At 32.0% G+C, this 18012-nt stretch overlaps 1 pseudogene; it reads left to right on the top strand.

Moving 5' to 3' along the window:
* Nucleotides 1-10234, top strand: part of LOC136974995 (zinc finger protein 728-like) — a 34772-nt pseudogene extending 24538 nt beyond the window's left edge.
* Nucleotides 10235-18012: the final 7778 nt, after the last annotated feature.

Here is an 18012-nt window from a genome sequence, read left to right as displayed (position 1 = left end):
TCACAATGTGGAAAGACTACACTAGTAAGAAAAATTATTCGTTGTAAAATTTATGACAAATCATTTTAAAAAAATTTATGGTGTTATTCTGTGTATTTACCGTTTTATCGCGACAAAAAAGACATTACATTCATATATGGCCTACCTGAATCTGTGCAAGGATGAGATTTAGTAATAATTAATGATTTGATGCATAAACTCAGTTCAAAAACTGCATTCCTGTTTATGAAAAAGTCTCACCATCATAATGTAAGCGTGATCCTGATAATGCAAAATCAGTTTCCGAAAAATAGAATTATGAGAGATATAACTTTAAATAGGCATTATTTGATTTTGTTTAAAAATAATCGCGACGAAAGTCAAGTAAGTTGTTTGGGGTGGCAAGCTTTTGCTGGTAAATGTAATTTTTTTATGGAATGCGTGTAAAAAAGCGACAGAAAAAGATTTCGGTTATTTGTTATTGGATTTTCACCCTAACACAGATGCAGTGGGCCTAGTTTTTCGAATTTAATTCATTTCCAGATACCCATTTCGATAAACTTAAAACAGCAAATTCACGTAAATTTCAGAGAGAATAAGACAATTAAATGCCCTAATAATGAACGAAAATTCTAAAACAACATGTAAAGTAAATATCGTATAATAAAATGAAAATTGCATCTACCGGTCTCAAACCGTCCACTTCGGCATCGTAAACATGGCTGCCAGATTAATAGCAGTCGCTACAGAACGTAGATGCTTGATTTAGTTAAGTCGTAAAATTCGTCACATTATTACTAATTTGAAATTGCATCATTTAATAGATTATTTTAAATTTAAAACGTATAAAATAATCTTCAGTTTGAATGAAACCGAGACGAAATGTCTGCGGAAAAAAAAAGCATAACGGGCATATCACGTTTCACGAGTTTCCTGAAAATATAACGCCATGACAATAAAAAAATTTCGTATCGTGCGTGGGGAAGATGCTTCTAAACTTCGAACGCGGCTTAGTTTGAAATTTCGCGAACAAAACTTTCTGAGAGATATAGAACATAGGGGGCTGTAAAGGAATAATTTTAGATGCACACTAAAAATAAAACGAACCATGCAATAAAAACTTAAAACAATCAGAAAATGCTCGGGTGGACAGGATGTCTTTACGCTGCCAGCGGATTTTTTCATTGAGCGCGCAGATACAACTTCAAGCAAATTTTTGTCAAATTTACACACGTAGTACGAGTTGTAACTCTATTCGTAATCGACAGAAATGGAAAACACACAAATACCTTTTCTAGGTTAACTACAGTTCCATTTATCTAAAAATAATTCGACAAAACATTTTTTGTTTCGCCTACAACATCAAGAAGTTTATAAAAAATGCGAACATTACAAACCAAGAAAAATACAACTTTCATTTCTTGTTCTTGTGTTCAGTAAAATATAAATACGAGTATTAAAATGATTGTTCAAACAAATGCAATGAGTTCAATTTCCATTCAATTTTGTTTTTTCGCATTTTGCTTCATATAAGTTATCATTATTTAAGATTTTTATTCTTATGACGTCTAACATGACGAGTGAAAGCTGATCTAGAAGAGAATTTTTGTGAGCAATAATTACACGAAAATGGCTTTTCTCCGGTGTGACGACGAACATGATCTATCAGAGTATGTTTTTGTGCAAAACTTTGCTTGCAATAGTCACAAGTAAATGGCTTTTCCCCTGTGTGAGTTCGGAGATGCTGAATCAGATTTCCTTTTTGTGTAAAACGTTGGTTGCAATGATCACAGGCAAAGGGTTTTTCTCCGGTATGAATGACGACGTGTTTATTTAAATTGCAGGAAAAGTTGAACTGACGATTACAGTATTCGCAAAACAAGACCCCTTCTCCAGTGTGAATCCTCTGATGATATTTCAAATAACACTTCGAAGTAAATTCTTTCTTGCAACTGTCACATTGATACTTTCCATTCTTTGAATTCTGAATGTTTAAACCTGTAAAATACGAAAAATTAAAATATTAAAACTAATTTCTAAACACATTAACTCTTCAAATAATTGTCAAACTAAATATATAAATTTAAAAACACTATTTTAAAAGTATTATTAATGTTTTAGATGCAGATAAAAACAGAATTTTCCTCTTTCTGGTTTTTTACAAATAATATTTAAACCTTAAACCTACACGAAGGATACCATCACACCAGAAACAATAAGTATTCACACGTATTATCAACACACATTAACAATATCACGAAAACTGAAAACAATATAAACGGAGTGTATTTTCCAAAAAGATAACGAATATATATATATATATATAATTTTAAAAGATCTTCGTCGATTTTTCTTTTTTTCTTCACTTGCACGAAAGACGTTTTCTTTCTTGATATATTCTCGTATAATTTCTTAACACTGGCTTCAAGTTCAGTGTTTCGTTAACAGCAGAAGTATCCTTCAACTCTTGTGTTTTCCCGAAAAGAATTCTTCATTTAGAACACAGCAATGCTCTTGAATGGTGGGAAATAATTCTGAAGGTAACAAAGTCTCGAATTAAATGACATCAAAACATTATTTCCTAAGTAAAATTTAAATATTTCAAAAATAAACTAGTAATTCTAGAAATTCTTCCTTGGCTATTTCTTCGCCATAAAATTACAGCTGGGTGTAAAACCTGAAAATGAAACGAATTCAAATTAATTTTTTTCTATCCAAGAACGGTATATTTATACGTTTTAAGTAAATTCAAAGTAGTTTTATCTGCGATTTTTAAAAAGGAGAAAATCAGGTACAAATGTATTTTACGAAGAAGGAACTTCCCTTCGGTTTTCACATTTTACAGCTTTCAATGCAGAACTAAAAGTTATAAAAACTCAACCGTTAATTGAAAATTGTTCTTAAATATATCCTTCGAAACAAAGCAGAAATCTACTTACTAATCTAAGGAATGTTCAGTAAAGAAGACACGGAAAAGTACTACAATACTTGTTACCACAGTCCACAAACACTAGGGACATTCCATGCAACGAGCCAAGAGTCGTGCACTACACCTATTTATTGTCATTTTTTTTCTATTTCGGTAGTATCGAAGTACGAACCGATCCCAAGACGATGGCGCCAAAACGAACACCAAGAAAACACCCAAATGGCACGTTTCCTTTGATTTCTTCCTGAAAGACTTAGCTCATCAGACAACAATTTTCAATCATTCAGTAATTACAATAAAAACAAACTTTAGCAATTCTCTAATCCAAAGCTGTACTCACCGGACCTCGATGCAACCTAACTGTCAATTTGAAAAAAAAGTGGCGCCATCTAATATTTAAAATTCAAAAATTTCCAATTTTTTTAATATTCGAAATTTTTGAGTCTAAAATTCTAAAAATAATCGTTTATTCAAATGAGGTTTAAAAAAATAAATTCTGTCCAAACTATTGTAAATAATTATTTTGAACTCCAATAATCACGAAATCGGTAGTAAAATGTGAGCTAAGTTACGTGGAAAATCCACATTTGAATCTCTACTCCATTTTTATAATTTGTTAATTATTCCATTCACTAATTATTTCATCCCTCAAACGGGAGGAATGATCTCTTTGAAATTCGGCAATAATCGAGGGAAATTTCATGCGGTTCAAGATTATTTAATACCCGGATGTGATGTAATATGATCGGTGTTTGTAATAATTCTATTATTATTGAAAAGGGTAAACTGCATGCGCAAACATAACACTTTGGATATGTCTCGTCTGGTACAGATAATCCTTCAAATAAACCGTCTAAAATAGAAATATTATCCCGATCGGACTCGTTCCGGTACGCAAGATTTTAATATTGCAGTTCGCAGTATCGTCGTCATACATTGGGAGAAAAATTTATAATTTCTTTTTCAAATGTACATTGTAAAAGAATTATAGAAAATTATAGAACTCCGAGATTGGAAGTTGCGAAAAATGAAGACGGCAGAAATCAAATTCGAAATTATCTCGGCCTGCACAAAAATATCCCCAAAATCCGTACGACCACGTCGAATTATTCGAGAATGCGACTGAGTCAAGGCCGAAGCGAAATGCTGGGAAGTTAAAACCAAATTAAAGGAGAATAAAATAAATGTTTACGAGAGTATCCTTAACTGAAAGTAAACGTGGCAAAGTGTGGGCTGCGAAACATCCGGAAGAGGACCAACGGGTGTTAATATTGATAATTTTTCACCAGAGAGATCCGCTCGATTTAGGAATGAAAAAAAAATGAATGGAATAATTCGTAATTAATAAATTATAAAAATGGAGAACAAATTTAAATGTAATTTATCCTCAGTCATTTCGTCTGTCATATTCGGCCATTCGATCGATCGTTTGTGGCTTTTAGGTCCGAAGAATTTATTTATAACACTCCAGGATTATATTGGGAAGAACAAGTAGTAGGAAGATAACTTGTCAAGCAGAAGAAATTTCTCATAACATTTTATAAACAGAATATAAGGTAGAATTTTACGTACGAAGCTACTATGGCATACTTTCGGTTGCCATCGTTTATGAATTGTTCCACAAAACATGGCGTCCTGCGCAGCCACTATCAACACCGAAATTCAAATAAGACAAATACAAATTTCACTCGCCGTTGACATATTTATAATTTCTTTTCTTCGTCTTCTTCGGGAAAGAACAGAGTATGGACTACTATTTTGTAAATTCAACTTACTTTGAAGGTGTTTTTCTGCTTTCTAACACTCTTCGCGACACGCTTCGTCTTTTATTGCTCAGACTCCTTAAGAATAATTTTCGGGGCCGATGGAACTGTACGCGTGAGGCGATACCGCATCCCTTAACACTATGTAATAATAAGTACTCCACGTACAGTCACGTGGGATAAATAATTAAACGCCATATTCTTAACGGCGCGAAGTCACCTTCGGGTTCTATACCACGCTACCTGATATGTTAAATGGTTTGAACCTAATCTGCAAACCAGAATACGTGACGTAATAGTTTAAGCCGACTGCCACATCAATTATAACTATTCTAAGGCTCGTGTTATGGAGATTCCCGAAGTGCCTTCATAGGGGCGACGTAAGCAAAATTCCACATTTCGTCTAACGAAAATGTAAGATGGTTTCTACTTCTTTTCTGAAGGTATTTTTAAATACACATTTTTCAAGAAACGTTTCGTCTTATAAGTTTTAATTATGAAATGAAAGCGGTAAGACGTATAACTGAACGGGAAGTAGCTTCTTCCTAAAACACATCAACACTCGATCTACTTGTTTCCAAACGTTGCCGATATCACTTTTGCTCAACCCTGGTTTACTGCTGACGTCAATGAGGCTCACACCCGGTTTTAATGCTTCCATAGTTTTGCTGTGCCCGTCCATTGAGAAATATCTTTCTACATAGAGCAAAACGGAATTATAATCAAATTCAATTAATATTCTCATTAGATTTGGCGGAAACTTATAGAATTTCATTCTGTGATCTACAAATGGATTATAATACTTTAAACACAAGATTTCATTTATACGTTTTGCAAATAATTGTTGAAATTGAAATTCTCTTACCTGGTTCTATATTATCCCAAAATACTTTTAGGTATTCATCTCTGTCGGGTCGATTCTGTTCGTGGTGGAAGCCGACAAGATGATTCAATTCATGTTCTATGCTTCCAGCAACCTGTTGCCAATGATAGAACTTGTTCTCCTTTCTTTTGACCGACGTGTGAATAACAGCTAAAAGTATACGAATTAATTATACATTTGTTTATAGTTTTTCTGATGTTATTTGCATTACTTACGTAGGGCCTCTGACAATTCTTACGTAATCTTTTTCGTTGGTTCTCTGTACAAATCGAACACAAGTTTTTCGTTCGAAATACTTTATCGTTTTCTTTAGTAATCGTCGAAATTTTTTGGAATTTACTAAAAGTTTTAAAACCAGATATTAATCTAATAATTTTAGAAAATCTTTGACATTTTACGGTTCAAAATTACAGCTTCACCCTCCAAATCAGAAAAAAAGAAACGAATTCGAGTTAATTTTCATATAAAAGAATACGTATTTATAAGTTTGAAATAAATCGATAAATTGACATTAAGTACAACTTTTAAAGTAGTTTATCGGCGACGTTTAAAAACAGGTAGATCGAGTGTTAATACGTTTTACGATGCAGCTACTTCCCTTTTAGGTACAAGTTTTACAGTTTTCGTTGCAGAATTAAAAGTTATAAAAACAAACGTTTTTTGAAAATTGTATATATAAAAATGCTTTTAGAAAAATAGTAAAATTCTACTTACATTTTCTTCAGACGAAAGGTAGAATTTTACTTACGAAGCCCCTATGAAGGCACTTCCGGAATCTGAACAACACGTGTCTTAGAGTAATTTCAAAACATGTAGCAGTGGGCTTAAACTATTATGTCATGTATTCTGGTTTCTAAATTAGGTTGAAACGATCTAAAATTTTAAGTCGCGTGGTATAGACGCTGGAAATGACGTCGTGCCGTTAAGACGATGGCGTTTAATAATTTATTTTATGTGACTATTCTGGCTTCGAGTTTCCTACTTGACTGTTTGTGGATTACTTAATGTTATATAGTTTTACAGAGTGTGAGGGCTTGTCCCCACCCGACACGCTTCGCTCAGCGCCGGGTGGGGAGAAGCCGAAGCGCGCGACTGCATACAAAGGGTCAATGAAGGCTCGCTATCGCATGCCTTGATGCCGCCGAACATGAAGAATAGGCAGTGTGCTGATACATGTTAAAAACTGACTTTTGGAAGCGAATATCTCTCGAAAGGTCACATGTAGAAATATGGTTCCTTTGACATTTCTGCTCGTACAAGGAAATCTACAATTCGAAGAATCGAAAAACCCCTTATTCGGAGCTTCAATCTTACCGAAAAACTGGCCTTTGGAATTTCTTTCCCGAAATTATTTCCAAGAAGTCTGAATATTGTAAGAGGAAGCTTGTCAACAAGAGTGTTAGAAAACGAAAAAATATTTACGAAGTAAGTTGAATTTACGAATGAATCGGCCAAACTCTCTTCTTTACCAAAGAAAATGAAGAATGTAGAAAACTTTCAACGGCGAGTGAAATTTGTCTTAATTGAATGCCGGTGTAGTTAGTCGCTGCACCATCTTGTTTGTGTTCTGTCCACAAACAAGATGGCGACAGAAAGTACGCCATTGTAGCTCTTTAAGTAAAATTCTGCCTTATATTCTATATATAAAATGTTATGAGAAATTTCGTCTTCTGCTTGACAAGTTATCCTCCACATATTCGTTCTTCGCAATATAATCCCGGAGATTTTCTTCTTCAATCCATACTATAAACCAGGGGTGTCCAAACTTTTTGTTCTTCTGGGCCACATTGAAAGAAGTCAAGTATATACTTTGGGCCACAAGTATATTACATATACTTGTGCCCAAAGCTCCATGACATCATTGTATACTTGACGCTCAATTTTTAAATATACAAGTATATTTAAGGATTAACATGTCTAGATTATAGTAATAAGTATTAAAGGTTTATCACGAAAAAGGATATTTAAAAAAAATTACTTCTGCACACACTCAACTTTTATATGAAATAAATTCATTTATTATAAAGGGATCAAACAAAAATTTATTTTAAAAAATAAATATTTCTTGTAAATTAAAGACACAGTCGATTCAAACGACCTAAATTCACGATTTAAGTTAATGATTATTGAAGCCTGAAGGACAGTCCACAGAGCGATGAAAAGAAAAATTTATTTCTATCGACGAAAATTCCACAGGCTCAAACGTTTCGACCTACACTGGAAAGAACAGCAAAACCGAAAAAGATGCTTTGCAAACAAAAATTCATCGATAAGAACAATTGAAACGATGAGACGAGAGCTGACTCTTTTGCTTCCAGTTCAACGCCGTAGAAAATTCTCTACAAACACCAATCACATTACACAACATCCAGGCAGTGGCGTAACGTGGGTGTCAGCCGCCCAGGGCAAAGGAAAATTTGCCGCCCCCTTATTTAGGTATTATTATTACTTATTGTGAAATTTTACCGCTCCCTTAAAGTGCCGCCCGGGGCAGGCCGCCCCTGCCGCCCCCATTACGCTACGCCACTGCATCCAGGTATTAAATAATCTTAAACCGATTGCAATTTCGTTCATTAGAATTATTGCCGAACTTCAGAGAGATCGTTCCTCCCGTTTGAGGGATGGAAAACAATGAATGGAATAAATAATAAATTATAAAAATGGAGAACGGATTCAAATCTGGATTTCCCTGATAACTTCGTTCACACTTTACCACTAATTTCGTGATTATTAAAGTTTAAAATAATTCTTTATAATAGTTTCGACAGAATTCATTTTTTAAAACCTTATTTGAATAAAAGATCATTTTTAAAATTTTAGACTCAAAAATTTTAAAAATTAAAAAAATTGAAAATTTTTGAATTTTAAATATTAGATGGCGCCACTCTTTTTTAAAATTGACAGTTAGGTTGCATCGAGGTCCGGTGAGTGCAGCGTTGGATTAGAGAAATGCAAAAGTATGTTTTTATTGTAATTACTGAATGATTGAAAATTGTTGTCTGATGAGCTAAGTCTTTCAGGAAGAAATCAAAGGAAACGTGCCATTTGGGTGTTTTCTTGGTGTTCGTTTTGGCGCCATTTTCGGATCATTAAGATGATTTACAGTTTTGATGGAAGGAGATAACCTCGTTCACGACTTAACTAGAAAAAAAGAAGACTTTTTTACAAAGCAAAAGAGGAGATTTCTCGGGTAACATTTGACGTATGGAATGTCCCTACTGTTTGTAGACTGTGGTAACAAGTATTGTAGTATTTTCCGTGTCTTCTTTACTGAACATTTTTAGATTAGTAAGTAGATTTCTGCTTTGTTTCGAAAGTATATTTAAGAACAATTTACAATTAACGGTTGAGTTTTTATAACTTTCAGTTCTGCATTGAAAGCTGTAAAATGTGAAAACCGAATGGAAGTTCCTTCTTAAAATACATTTGTACCTGATTTTCTCCTTTTTAAAAATCGCAGATAAAACTACTTTGAATTTACTTGAAACGTATAAATATACTGTTCCTGGATAAAAAAAATTAATTTGAATTTGTTTCATTTTCAGGTTTTACACCCAGCTGTAATTTTATGGCGAGAAATAGCCAAGGAAGAATTTCTAGAATTACTAGTTTATTTTTGAAATATTTAAATTTTGCTTGGGAAATAATGTTTTGATGTCATTTAATTCGAGACCTTGTTACCTTCAGAATTACTTCCCACCATTCAGGAGCATTGCTGTGTTCTAAATGAAGAATTCTTTTCGGGAAAACACAAGAGTTGAAGGATACTTCTGCTGTTAACGAAACACTGAACTTGAAGCCAGTGTTAAGAAATTATACGAGAATATATCAAGAAAGAAAACGTCTTTCGTGCAAGTGAAGAAAAAAAGAAAAATCGACGAAGATCTTTTAAAATTATATATATATATATATTCGTTTTGTTTTTGGAAAATACACTCCGTTTATATTGTTTTCAGTTTTCGTGATATTGTTAATGTGTGTTGATAATACGCGTGAATACTTATTGTTTCTGGTGTGATGGTATCCTTCGTGTAGGTTTAAGGTTTAAATATTATTTTTAAAAACCAGAAAAAGGAAAATTTTGTTTTTGTCTGCATCCAAAACTTTAATAATACTTTTAAAATATGTTTTTAAATTTATATATTTGGTTTGTTAATAATTTGAAGAGTTAATGTGTTTAGAAATTGGTTTTAATATTTTAATTTTTCGTATTTTACAGGTTTAAACATTCAGAATTCAAGGAATAGGAAGTATCAATGTGACAGTTGCAAGAAAGAATTTACTTCGAAGTCTTATTTGAAATATCATCAGAGAATTCACACTGGAAAAGGGCTTTTGTCTTGCCAATACTGTAATCATCAGTTCAACTTCTCCAGCAATTTAAATATACACGTCAAGACTCACACCGGAGAAAAACCCTTTGCCTGTGATCATTGCAACCAACGTTTTACACAAAAAGGAAATCTGATTCGGCATCTCCGAACTCACACAGGGGAGAAGCCATTCACTTGTGACTATTGCAAGCAAAGTTTTGCACATAAACATACTCTGATAGATCATATACGTCTTCATACCGGAGAAAAGCCATTTTCATGTAACTATTGCTCACAAAAATTCTTTCCTAGATCGGTTTTGAATAGTCATGTTGTTAGACGTCATAAGAATAACAATCTTAAATAATGATGACTTTTATGGAATAAAATGCCAAAAAAACAAAATTGGATGGAAATCGAACATATTGCATTTTTTTGAACAATCATTTTAATACTCGTATTTTACTGAACAGAAAAACACGAAATAAATGTTGTGTTTTTCTTGGTTTGTAATGTTCACATTTTTTATAAACTTTTTGATTTTGTGGGCGAAACAAAAAATGTTTTGTCGAATTATTTTTAAATAAATGGAACTGTAATTAATATAGAAAAGGTATTTGTGTGGTTTACTTAGCACGGTAGAATCCATTTCTGTCGATGACGAATAGAGTTGCACTTCGTACTTGTAACGTTCGCTACAATGCAATCGTTGGCATCAGACAAGACACGATAAGTTTTGTCTCACGTGATGGTTATTCTTTCTCTTTTACATTTTTACAACTTCGGCATGAAGTTGGAGTATTCGTGATGATTCATGTCTGATTTTAAGTCTGTCAATTATCCGGAAAGAAGTGTAGCGGAAGCAATTACACAAATTAATCCTTGATTTCTTTAGATTTAGAAAATAAGACAGGCGATTCTACTTTATAATATGTTTTCTATGATTTACTATTTCTATCAGATCTTATTTCAAACAAATATCAAGCAATGGGATCGGTTATTGTATATTTAAAAAACAATAATCTTTAAAAAATTGTAAAAATTTTATGGTATAATTGTTATACAATAAGTAGATATAATGTAAAAGAAGAAAAAAGTAAAAACCTATACATTAAAATACCATATATTAAAAAGTTCTATGAAAAATATAAAAATAACTTTAATAATTGTTCTGTCAACTTAGTGGGCGAACAGAAAAATAGATTAAGCAAAAGTATTCATGTGGTAAACAGAGGAATAGTAGGACATGCACAAGACCCTTTGAAAACAGCAGGAGTCGTCTACAAACTAATATGCACATGCCCAGAAAGTAAGATCTATGTTGGAGAAACGGGAAGACAGCTTGAACAACGTGTTAAAGAGCATGAAGCGGCAATTCGCCTGAAGCGAAGTGAATCCCCATGGTATCAACATTGTAAAAATAATAATTGTATCATAAATAGAAATAGTATCAAAATATTGTATAAATTTGAAAATACTGTAACAAGACGTATCGCGGAACATTATTGTATAAAAAATTATGCAAATGTCATCAACCTGAATACCGGATTATCTGTAGATGCATGCTGGGAAAATTTGATAGAATATAAATGTAACACTGTCGTAAAGGTGTAATATCCACTGAAGAGGCAAAGGAAAATTTTGCGAAATGCATTTGGATATTTTGAATGATAACGCATGGATGGTGAATAATAAAGTAAGAAGTATTTATTAATTTCCACGGTGTCCATCTCAGTTCTTAGCTCTTTCGAAGTCGGATAGAAAAGAGTTAATTTTAGAAACTCGTTTATTTTTAAGAAATTTTTACAATTTTTTAAAGATTATTGTTTTTTAAAGATCTTATTTCATTTAAGAATTTCTTTATAAATACTCTTTTTACAATAATACGAAGTTAATCCCAAAAGTATAGTCTCCCATTTTTAAAAAAATACAAAGAACGTTTATTTTCAACAGTGTTTACATCATTTTAACCTAACAGCGATTATCTTAGTTGTCTTTCTTTATTACTTGATCTAAATTTTCAGAAAATTTTAATGTGATAATTTAATAATTAATATTGATACATTCTATTCAAATATAACAGTTAATTCGTCCGAATAGTTACATTTCAGATGTGAACCAGGGTACAGGTTGCAAATTGCTGTTGGGGGTCATCAAAACTGTATAGCATGTCTACAACAGCAAAAAAAGTCCAAAAAACCGTACCTTTAAACATAATTCTGCGCCAGAAAATGTCGCCCGAAATCAACGGCAAGCGATCGTGAGTAGCGCCGCGCATCTCGCTTCCGAATAAAACTGTCGTGTTTCATGTTTCCCAATTACAGATTTACTACAGTAATTAAATGTCAAAGCTGAATCTCATACTCGGAATAATCTTTATATAACTAGATGATTTATAGAATAAACCTGTGTTTAACATTCTTCCTTTATCGTAGAAATATGCTTATCAATCTTTGTATTCATCTGCTTTATTTACTTTTACTCGTTTCATTTATTTACTCAAACAAGAGAAAATCATTCTTCTGAAATTTATATAACGGGTAATGTAAATACAAATCCATAGCAATGTCTATTATTGCATTCGTTGAATATATTTGATTGCAGTCGAGAAACTGGCAAGGAGACAAAGGAACACAACGTACACCGGAACAATACAGATTATAATTGTACACGTGTAATTCGAAAATGAATTATCCCGATCAACAAAACATATGTCCCGGTGTCATGATGCGTCCTGTATTAGATTCGGCAAAAATATTTGGAATTGATTTTGTAGCTCCATGTCATTGCACGTTACGAAGAAGAGGTAATGAAAGAACAAAACTTTCAAAATTATTCAAAATATATTGTGATTCTATTGAAGCCGTATTATGGACAATCGCAATTGTTTACATTTATTGGATATTTAATTTAGACTTTTATTGCTTACGAATCGTGCATTATTTAAAGGATTACGCGTTGCATGGTGCAGTAGTAAACACTGCACTGATCCTTTATGCAGCGGCTCAGTTCAGTATTTTAAAAAGAAGAAAATTATCTCTGCACTGCATTCAAAGTTGGTACAAGGAAGAGTATAAAATAATTGATAAGATGCAACTCTTACAAATTTGTTTCCTCATGTTTATATTTTTGGTTTTTTTATTTATTTCGATTCTCTCACAGATTGTCGTATACTTAGAAGTTAAAAGACAGAACGGTTCAAACAGCGAAGCATTCGTTTGTTCTGTTAGCATCACATTTGTATATATTTATGTTTCAGCACACATTATATCAATTATCTTAGTTGCTTTCTGTGTAGGTCTTGTCCTAATGAACAGATTAATGAAACTTTCTGAAGAGCTAGCAAATATGAAATCGGAAAATACAGATTTGAAAAATAAGTTACACAAATTTATCAACAAACACGTAGAAATACGGGCTATTATAGAACATGTGAACAAAGAATGGGAAATGCTATCACCGCTTATATATGGATTTTTTATGCACTTCACTTGTGTCATCTTATATGCTGTGATATTTGTGAATGTAGATCCTGATTACAAATTTTTTCTGGCAATTCTTTGTTTTGGTTTTCTAACAGGTTGTCTTGTAATAAGTGAACTGGTGTCATCTTTTGTGTCGTCGGTAAGTATTAACCTCGTAACAAAAATAACTTTAAATTCAATTATTATGCCTTTGTGTCCTTAATTATAGCTTAAATTTATCTTTGTATACTAATTACATTTATCAATTAACAGTACTTATTATACTGGAAAATTATGGATGCAGATATTTAGTCTTACTGATCAGAAATAATATTTTTTATTTAGTTCACCTGGTTTATTTAGTTCACAGGTGAACTAAATAAAAAATATTTCTGATCAGTAAGACTAAATATCTGCATCCATAATTTTCCAGTATAATAAGTCCTGTTAACTGATAAATGTAATTAGTATACAAAGATAAATTTAAGCAATAACTTTATATTTTTTAATATTTTTTGGCATTTAAACGCTGTTTCTCTTACATGTTTAAATCCAAATCCTGTTAAGTATATAATATTATTCGTATTTGTGATTTAATAGCACTAATAAACAATTTTTATTTCATCTTGTGAAACTCCAATGGGCATGAAATAAGGTTGAATGTATCAATGCCAGTTTCTTTAAGACCAGCATTTTTTCATAAGATAACAGACTAGTTCGTTTTACTGTTTGTTTCATGATTGCTTTCGATTAAGCATGTAAATTGCCTGAATAACACACTGAATATAAGCGATTTATGATAGAAATACATATTTTTAGCATAAAGTTATAAAGTAAGGACTCTGTATTAATGGTGAACAGTACAAACTATTATAAAGTAGATAATGAAATGAAATGTAAAAAAATTAATGAATGGATCATCTTTTACAGCTTTATGATGATTTTGTGTCAATTTACAAACTTTCCTCTGCAGATCTACCGTTAGAGTTCAAACTGAAGGTAAGTGTAAATTCTATTTTAGAATTAGGATGGATTCAGTATATTTGTCATCAAGTTAACTATATGTTGAGGAAAGTAATTCATACAAAATGTCTGCAATCCTTGAACGTAACTATACAATAACACTGTAGTAGATTAATTACAATAAATAAATTCCTATTAGGTTTTCTGAAAATTGTAAATGCTATTTGTAGGATTCAGGAAAAGCGCGCAACGACGAACGTTGAGATTTTTTTGTTACATGGTGAGGGCTGCGAAGGATTCTTTTTTCACTAACTCCGATGGTGATGGATTCAGAACGCAAAATATAATCGGAACTTCCTCTTCACGTAATCTGTTTAAGAATAATAAGCTTGCTAACACAAAAACAAATGAAGAACAATATATCAATAACAAATAACCTTTCAGAAACTACACATTTAGATTGCAACGAAAAAATGCTCACTTGTTTTTTTAAATTTGGATTTACAAACTGATCATCTTCAAAACGTTAGCGCATAAACGACAATCCCTGTACAAGTAGAGTTGATCTTTTTCGAAAACACTATACAGATCACTCCGTCGACAGTTTCTAAGCGATATCTTGCATCTGACAAGAGTTAAATATAAATTAGACAGACATACAATTATTAAAACAGAAATATTTATGTGTAGGATAAATTTACTTACCTTTGGTAAACAGAAAAATGACAGCAATAAATTCAGATATCTGTAATTACAGTAGAAAACCGAAAATCGGAATCAATTGGGGACTGCGGTTGTTCAGATTAGGGATTTGTTCCGATTACGGTCTATGTACGAAAAAATATATTAACCTGTCCGATGTTCAAATTTTTCTCCGTTGCGTGTCGCTTCGTGTTGAATTTTCGTCGATTTTAAGCCTAACGAAAATTTTTATAATAATAATCGAGGCTATCGTATCGTTAAAAATTATTTTTTTATTTTGTACAAACAAAATAAATATATTGAAGAATATAAAAACATGAAAATTATACTTTAGAAGTAAATTTAGTATCAAAAACGTTCGATTCAGCACGACACAGTCCGACTGAAAATCGTGCCGATTACCGGCGATTCCGATTACCAGGGTGCGGATTTACGACTCTCTACTGTATTTCGATTCACTGCTGCACACACTGAACCTGCCATACTATCTCCTTCCTTTCAATTACAGTTACAGTAAAAATTTGACACTTGATCTAGCAATTATTGTCTGTCTGTCTCTGCCAACAAGTGGCCCTATTATGTTTCAGTTACAGCTTTTAGAGCGAGCCTTTTTATCTTAGTGTTGTAGAATCTTCGCATAAACACTAACATTTATACATACAGAAAAAAAAAAATTGTTTTGCATTTCTTGACGTTTCAACGTGTCCCGAATCTAAACATGTGAAAATCTTGGGGGTTCATTTTTTGACCGATCTCCACACTTTCGCTCTGTTATATAATAGCAAGAAAGTCATAAATTACGTGTTTATACTTTGAACAACATAAAACACTATCTGGACAGATTTGTTGAAAAATATTCATTAATTTATAACCTGACTATTTTTACTTAGCTGGATGATTTTATGAAAAGATTTGGAAAAATTCCATTGGCCGTCTCTATTGGAGGTTTCTTCTATATAAAAGAAGACTTTTTTATCAAGGTATGTGAAACCTTTACTTAATTTTTCAGCTGAGTAATCCCATTGGTCAATTGTGAATTCTTTGCAGATGGTCAGCGGGTTGTACTCTATATTTTCCACAATTCTCGATTTAACAGGAGTGATGGAAAAAGAAAAGAAATGTGCAGATGTTTCTATGAAAATCACAGATAAAAATAATACTTCAATATTGTAAATTTAATCTTAATTAATCTACGGCCCACCAGTGGTCAAATGGTTCTGTTCCCTAAACACCGGGAATTCGGTCCGGTCGTGGGTTCGCGCCTCGCCAGGACGGGCTGGCCACGCGGAGTTTTCCGGGTTTTCTCCACGTCTGTAACGCCTGAATAGGGGCCAGTTACCATTAAGAAGACCTCCCGGAAGGCATATCGCACAAGTGTCGAGTTGCCAAAATTTAGCAAAACAAATAATTAATTTACGGTTTTCACAACATCATAAATCACTTTTTATTTTCTATACATATTCAAGTAGAATAATTACAATTATTTATTTTATATTTGCTTAATAACAATCATAATAATTTTCACGAAAATAAATAATTTGTTGATGTATTTAGATAAAAACATTAAAAATGTATAAATTTATGGAGATAAAAAAAAACACTTGTACTGCCACATACAAATGCATAAAGAAACGAATTATGTAACCACTCCTAGTTATTTCCTATGTTTAATTTGCACTTGACAAGTACTACTTTTACACACTGGTAGAAACTAATTTTGAATGTAAAGGAAAAATATACTGTCATCAAAGTTTTTTAATATGAGCGCCATAAGTACAGTCAAACCTGTTTTTGTGTGGTGAATGGGGACCGCATAAAAACAAGTCTCACGTAGAAAATAACTCAAAACCGAACGAAATAACTAAAAATTGTTTTTTTTAACTCCTTTTTCTGCAATCCCTAATGGGGAAAAATCCTCTAAGAATTTTATTCTTTATATTAATTAATTATTTCTACTTAAATACCAATCTAACATTAAAAAGTTCAAAATAATCGTCAAAAATGATTTTATTTGATAAATATAGCTGCAGGAAGTGTTATTTCATTTAACAAGGCGTGAAATTTCACACCTGCAGTCTAAAGCTGGAGGGAAACTAACTTACCGCATCTATTTAAATATAACACAATATTTCTGATTTTTATGCTATTAAAATGAGAGGGGACCGAAAAAACGTATGAGAAAAAAATTTTACTGAATAAAAAATGAAAAAAACTTGCTGATGTCATAGAAAACATCCAATAGAGTTTTAAAAAATTTTACAGGAGTCAATTATGTTTCAATTTGATTGAAATTTTCATATACCGCACAAAACAAATCGCACAAATAAAGAATCGCACAGAAGAAAACCGCACAAAAACAGGTTTGACAGTATATGCTTTGTAATATTGTAATATATTATTTTTATGTATATTTAACTTGAATTTAAAGAAAATAAAGTAATGCACTGAAGCACACTTCTGTTCCTACTAATTATACAAAGAAAAGCAATTTTTTTAAGAGTTTCATTTCACGAAAAACATCACTTATTCTGTTTAATAGCATTCGTTACCCGATAATTTTTAATGACACCAAGATAATATACAGCATTGTTGAACCGATACGGTTTATATACTTATTCTGTGATTGTTTGCATTTGTTAAACAGTGTTCTGACACATTTCACCGGAAAATTCATCGTATTTAGGCCTAAATACACAATATTCGTGTGCAGTTATATTTAACTTTATAACTTACCAGTTATATTTAACAAAAATAAAGCTTGTCAAAGCGTATTCGAAACAATAGATTTATTTCAACAATTCGTAGTATTGTTGCCATTGTTTAATAATACTGTGAACGATAATGATTTGTAATTAATATTGTTTATGTGTTAAGAATTTTAAAAAAGATATGTGTGACATTTATATGAAAAATAAAATGAGTATTCTAAAATTTCTATAAGTTCATTATGTAGTATTAATATCATTAAAGAATATTATTAACGTTTCAGATTCATTAGTAAATAAAATTCAAGTGT

This window comes from Centruroides vittatus, unplaced genomic scaffold (genome assembly GCF_030686945.1).
Source record: "Centruroides vittatus isolate TY-2023 unplaced genomic scaffold, ASM3068694v2 contig_360, whole genome shotgun sequence".
Taxonomy (NCBI): domain Eukaryota; kingdom Metazoa; phylum Arthropoda; class Arachnida; order Scorpiones; family Buthidae; genus Centruroides; species Centruroides vittatus.
This window is presented reverse-complemented; position numbering and strand designations above follow the sequence as displayed.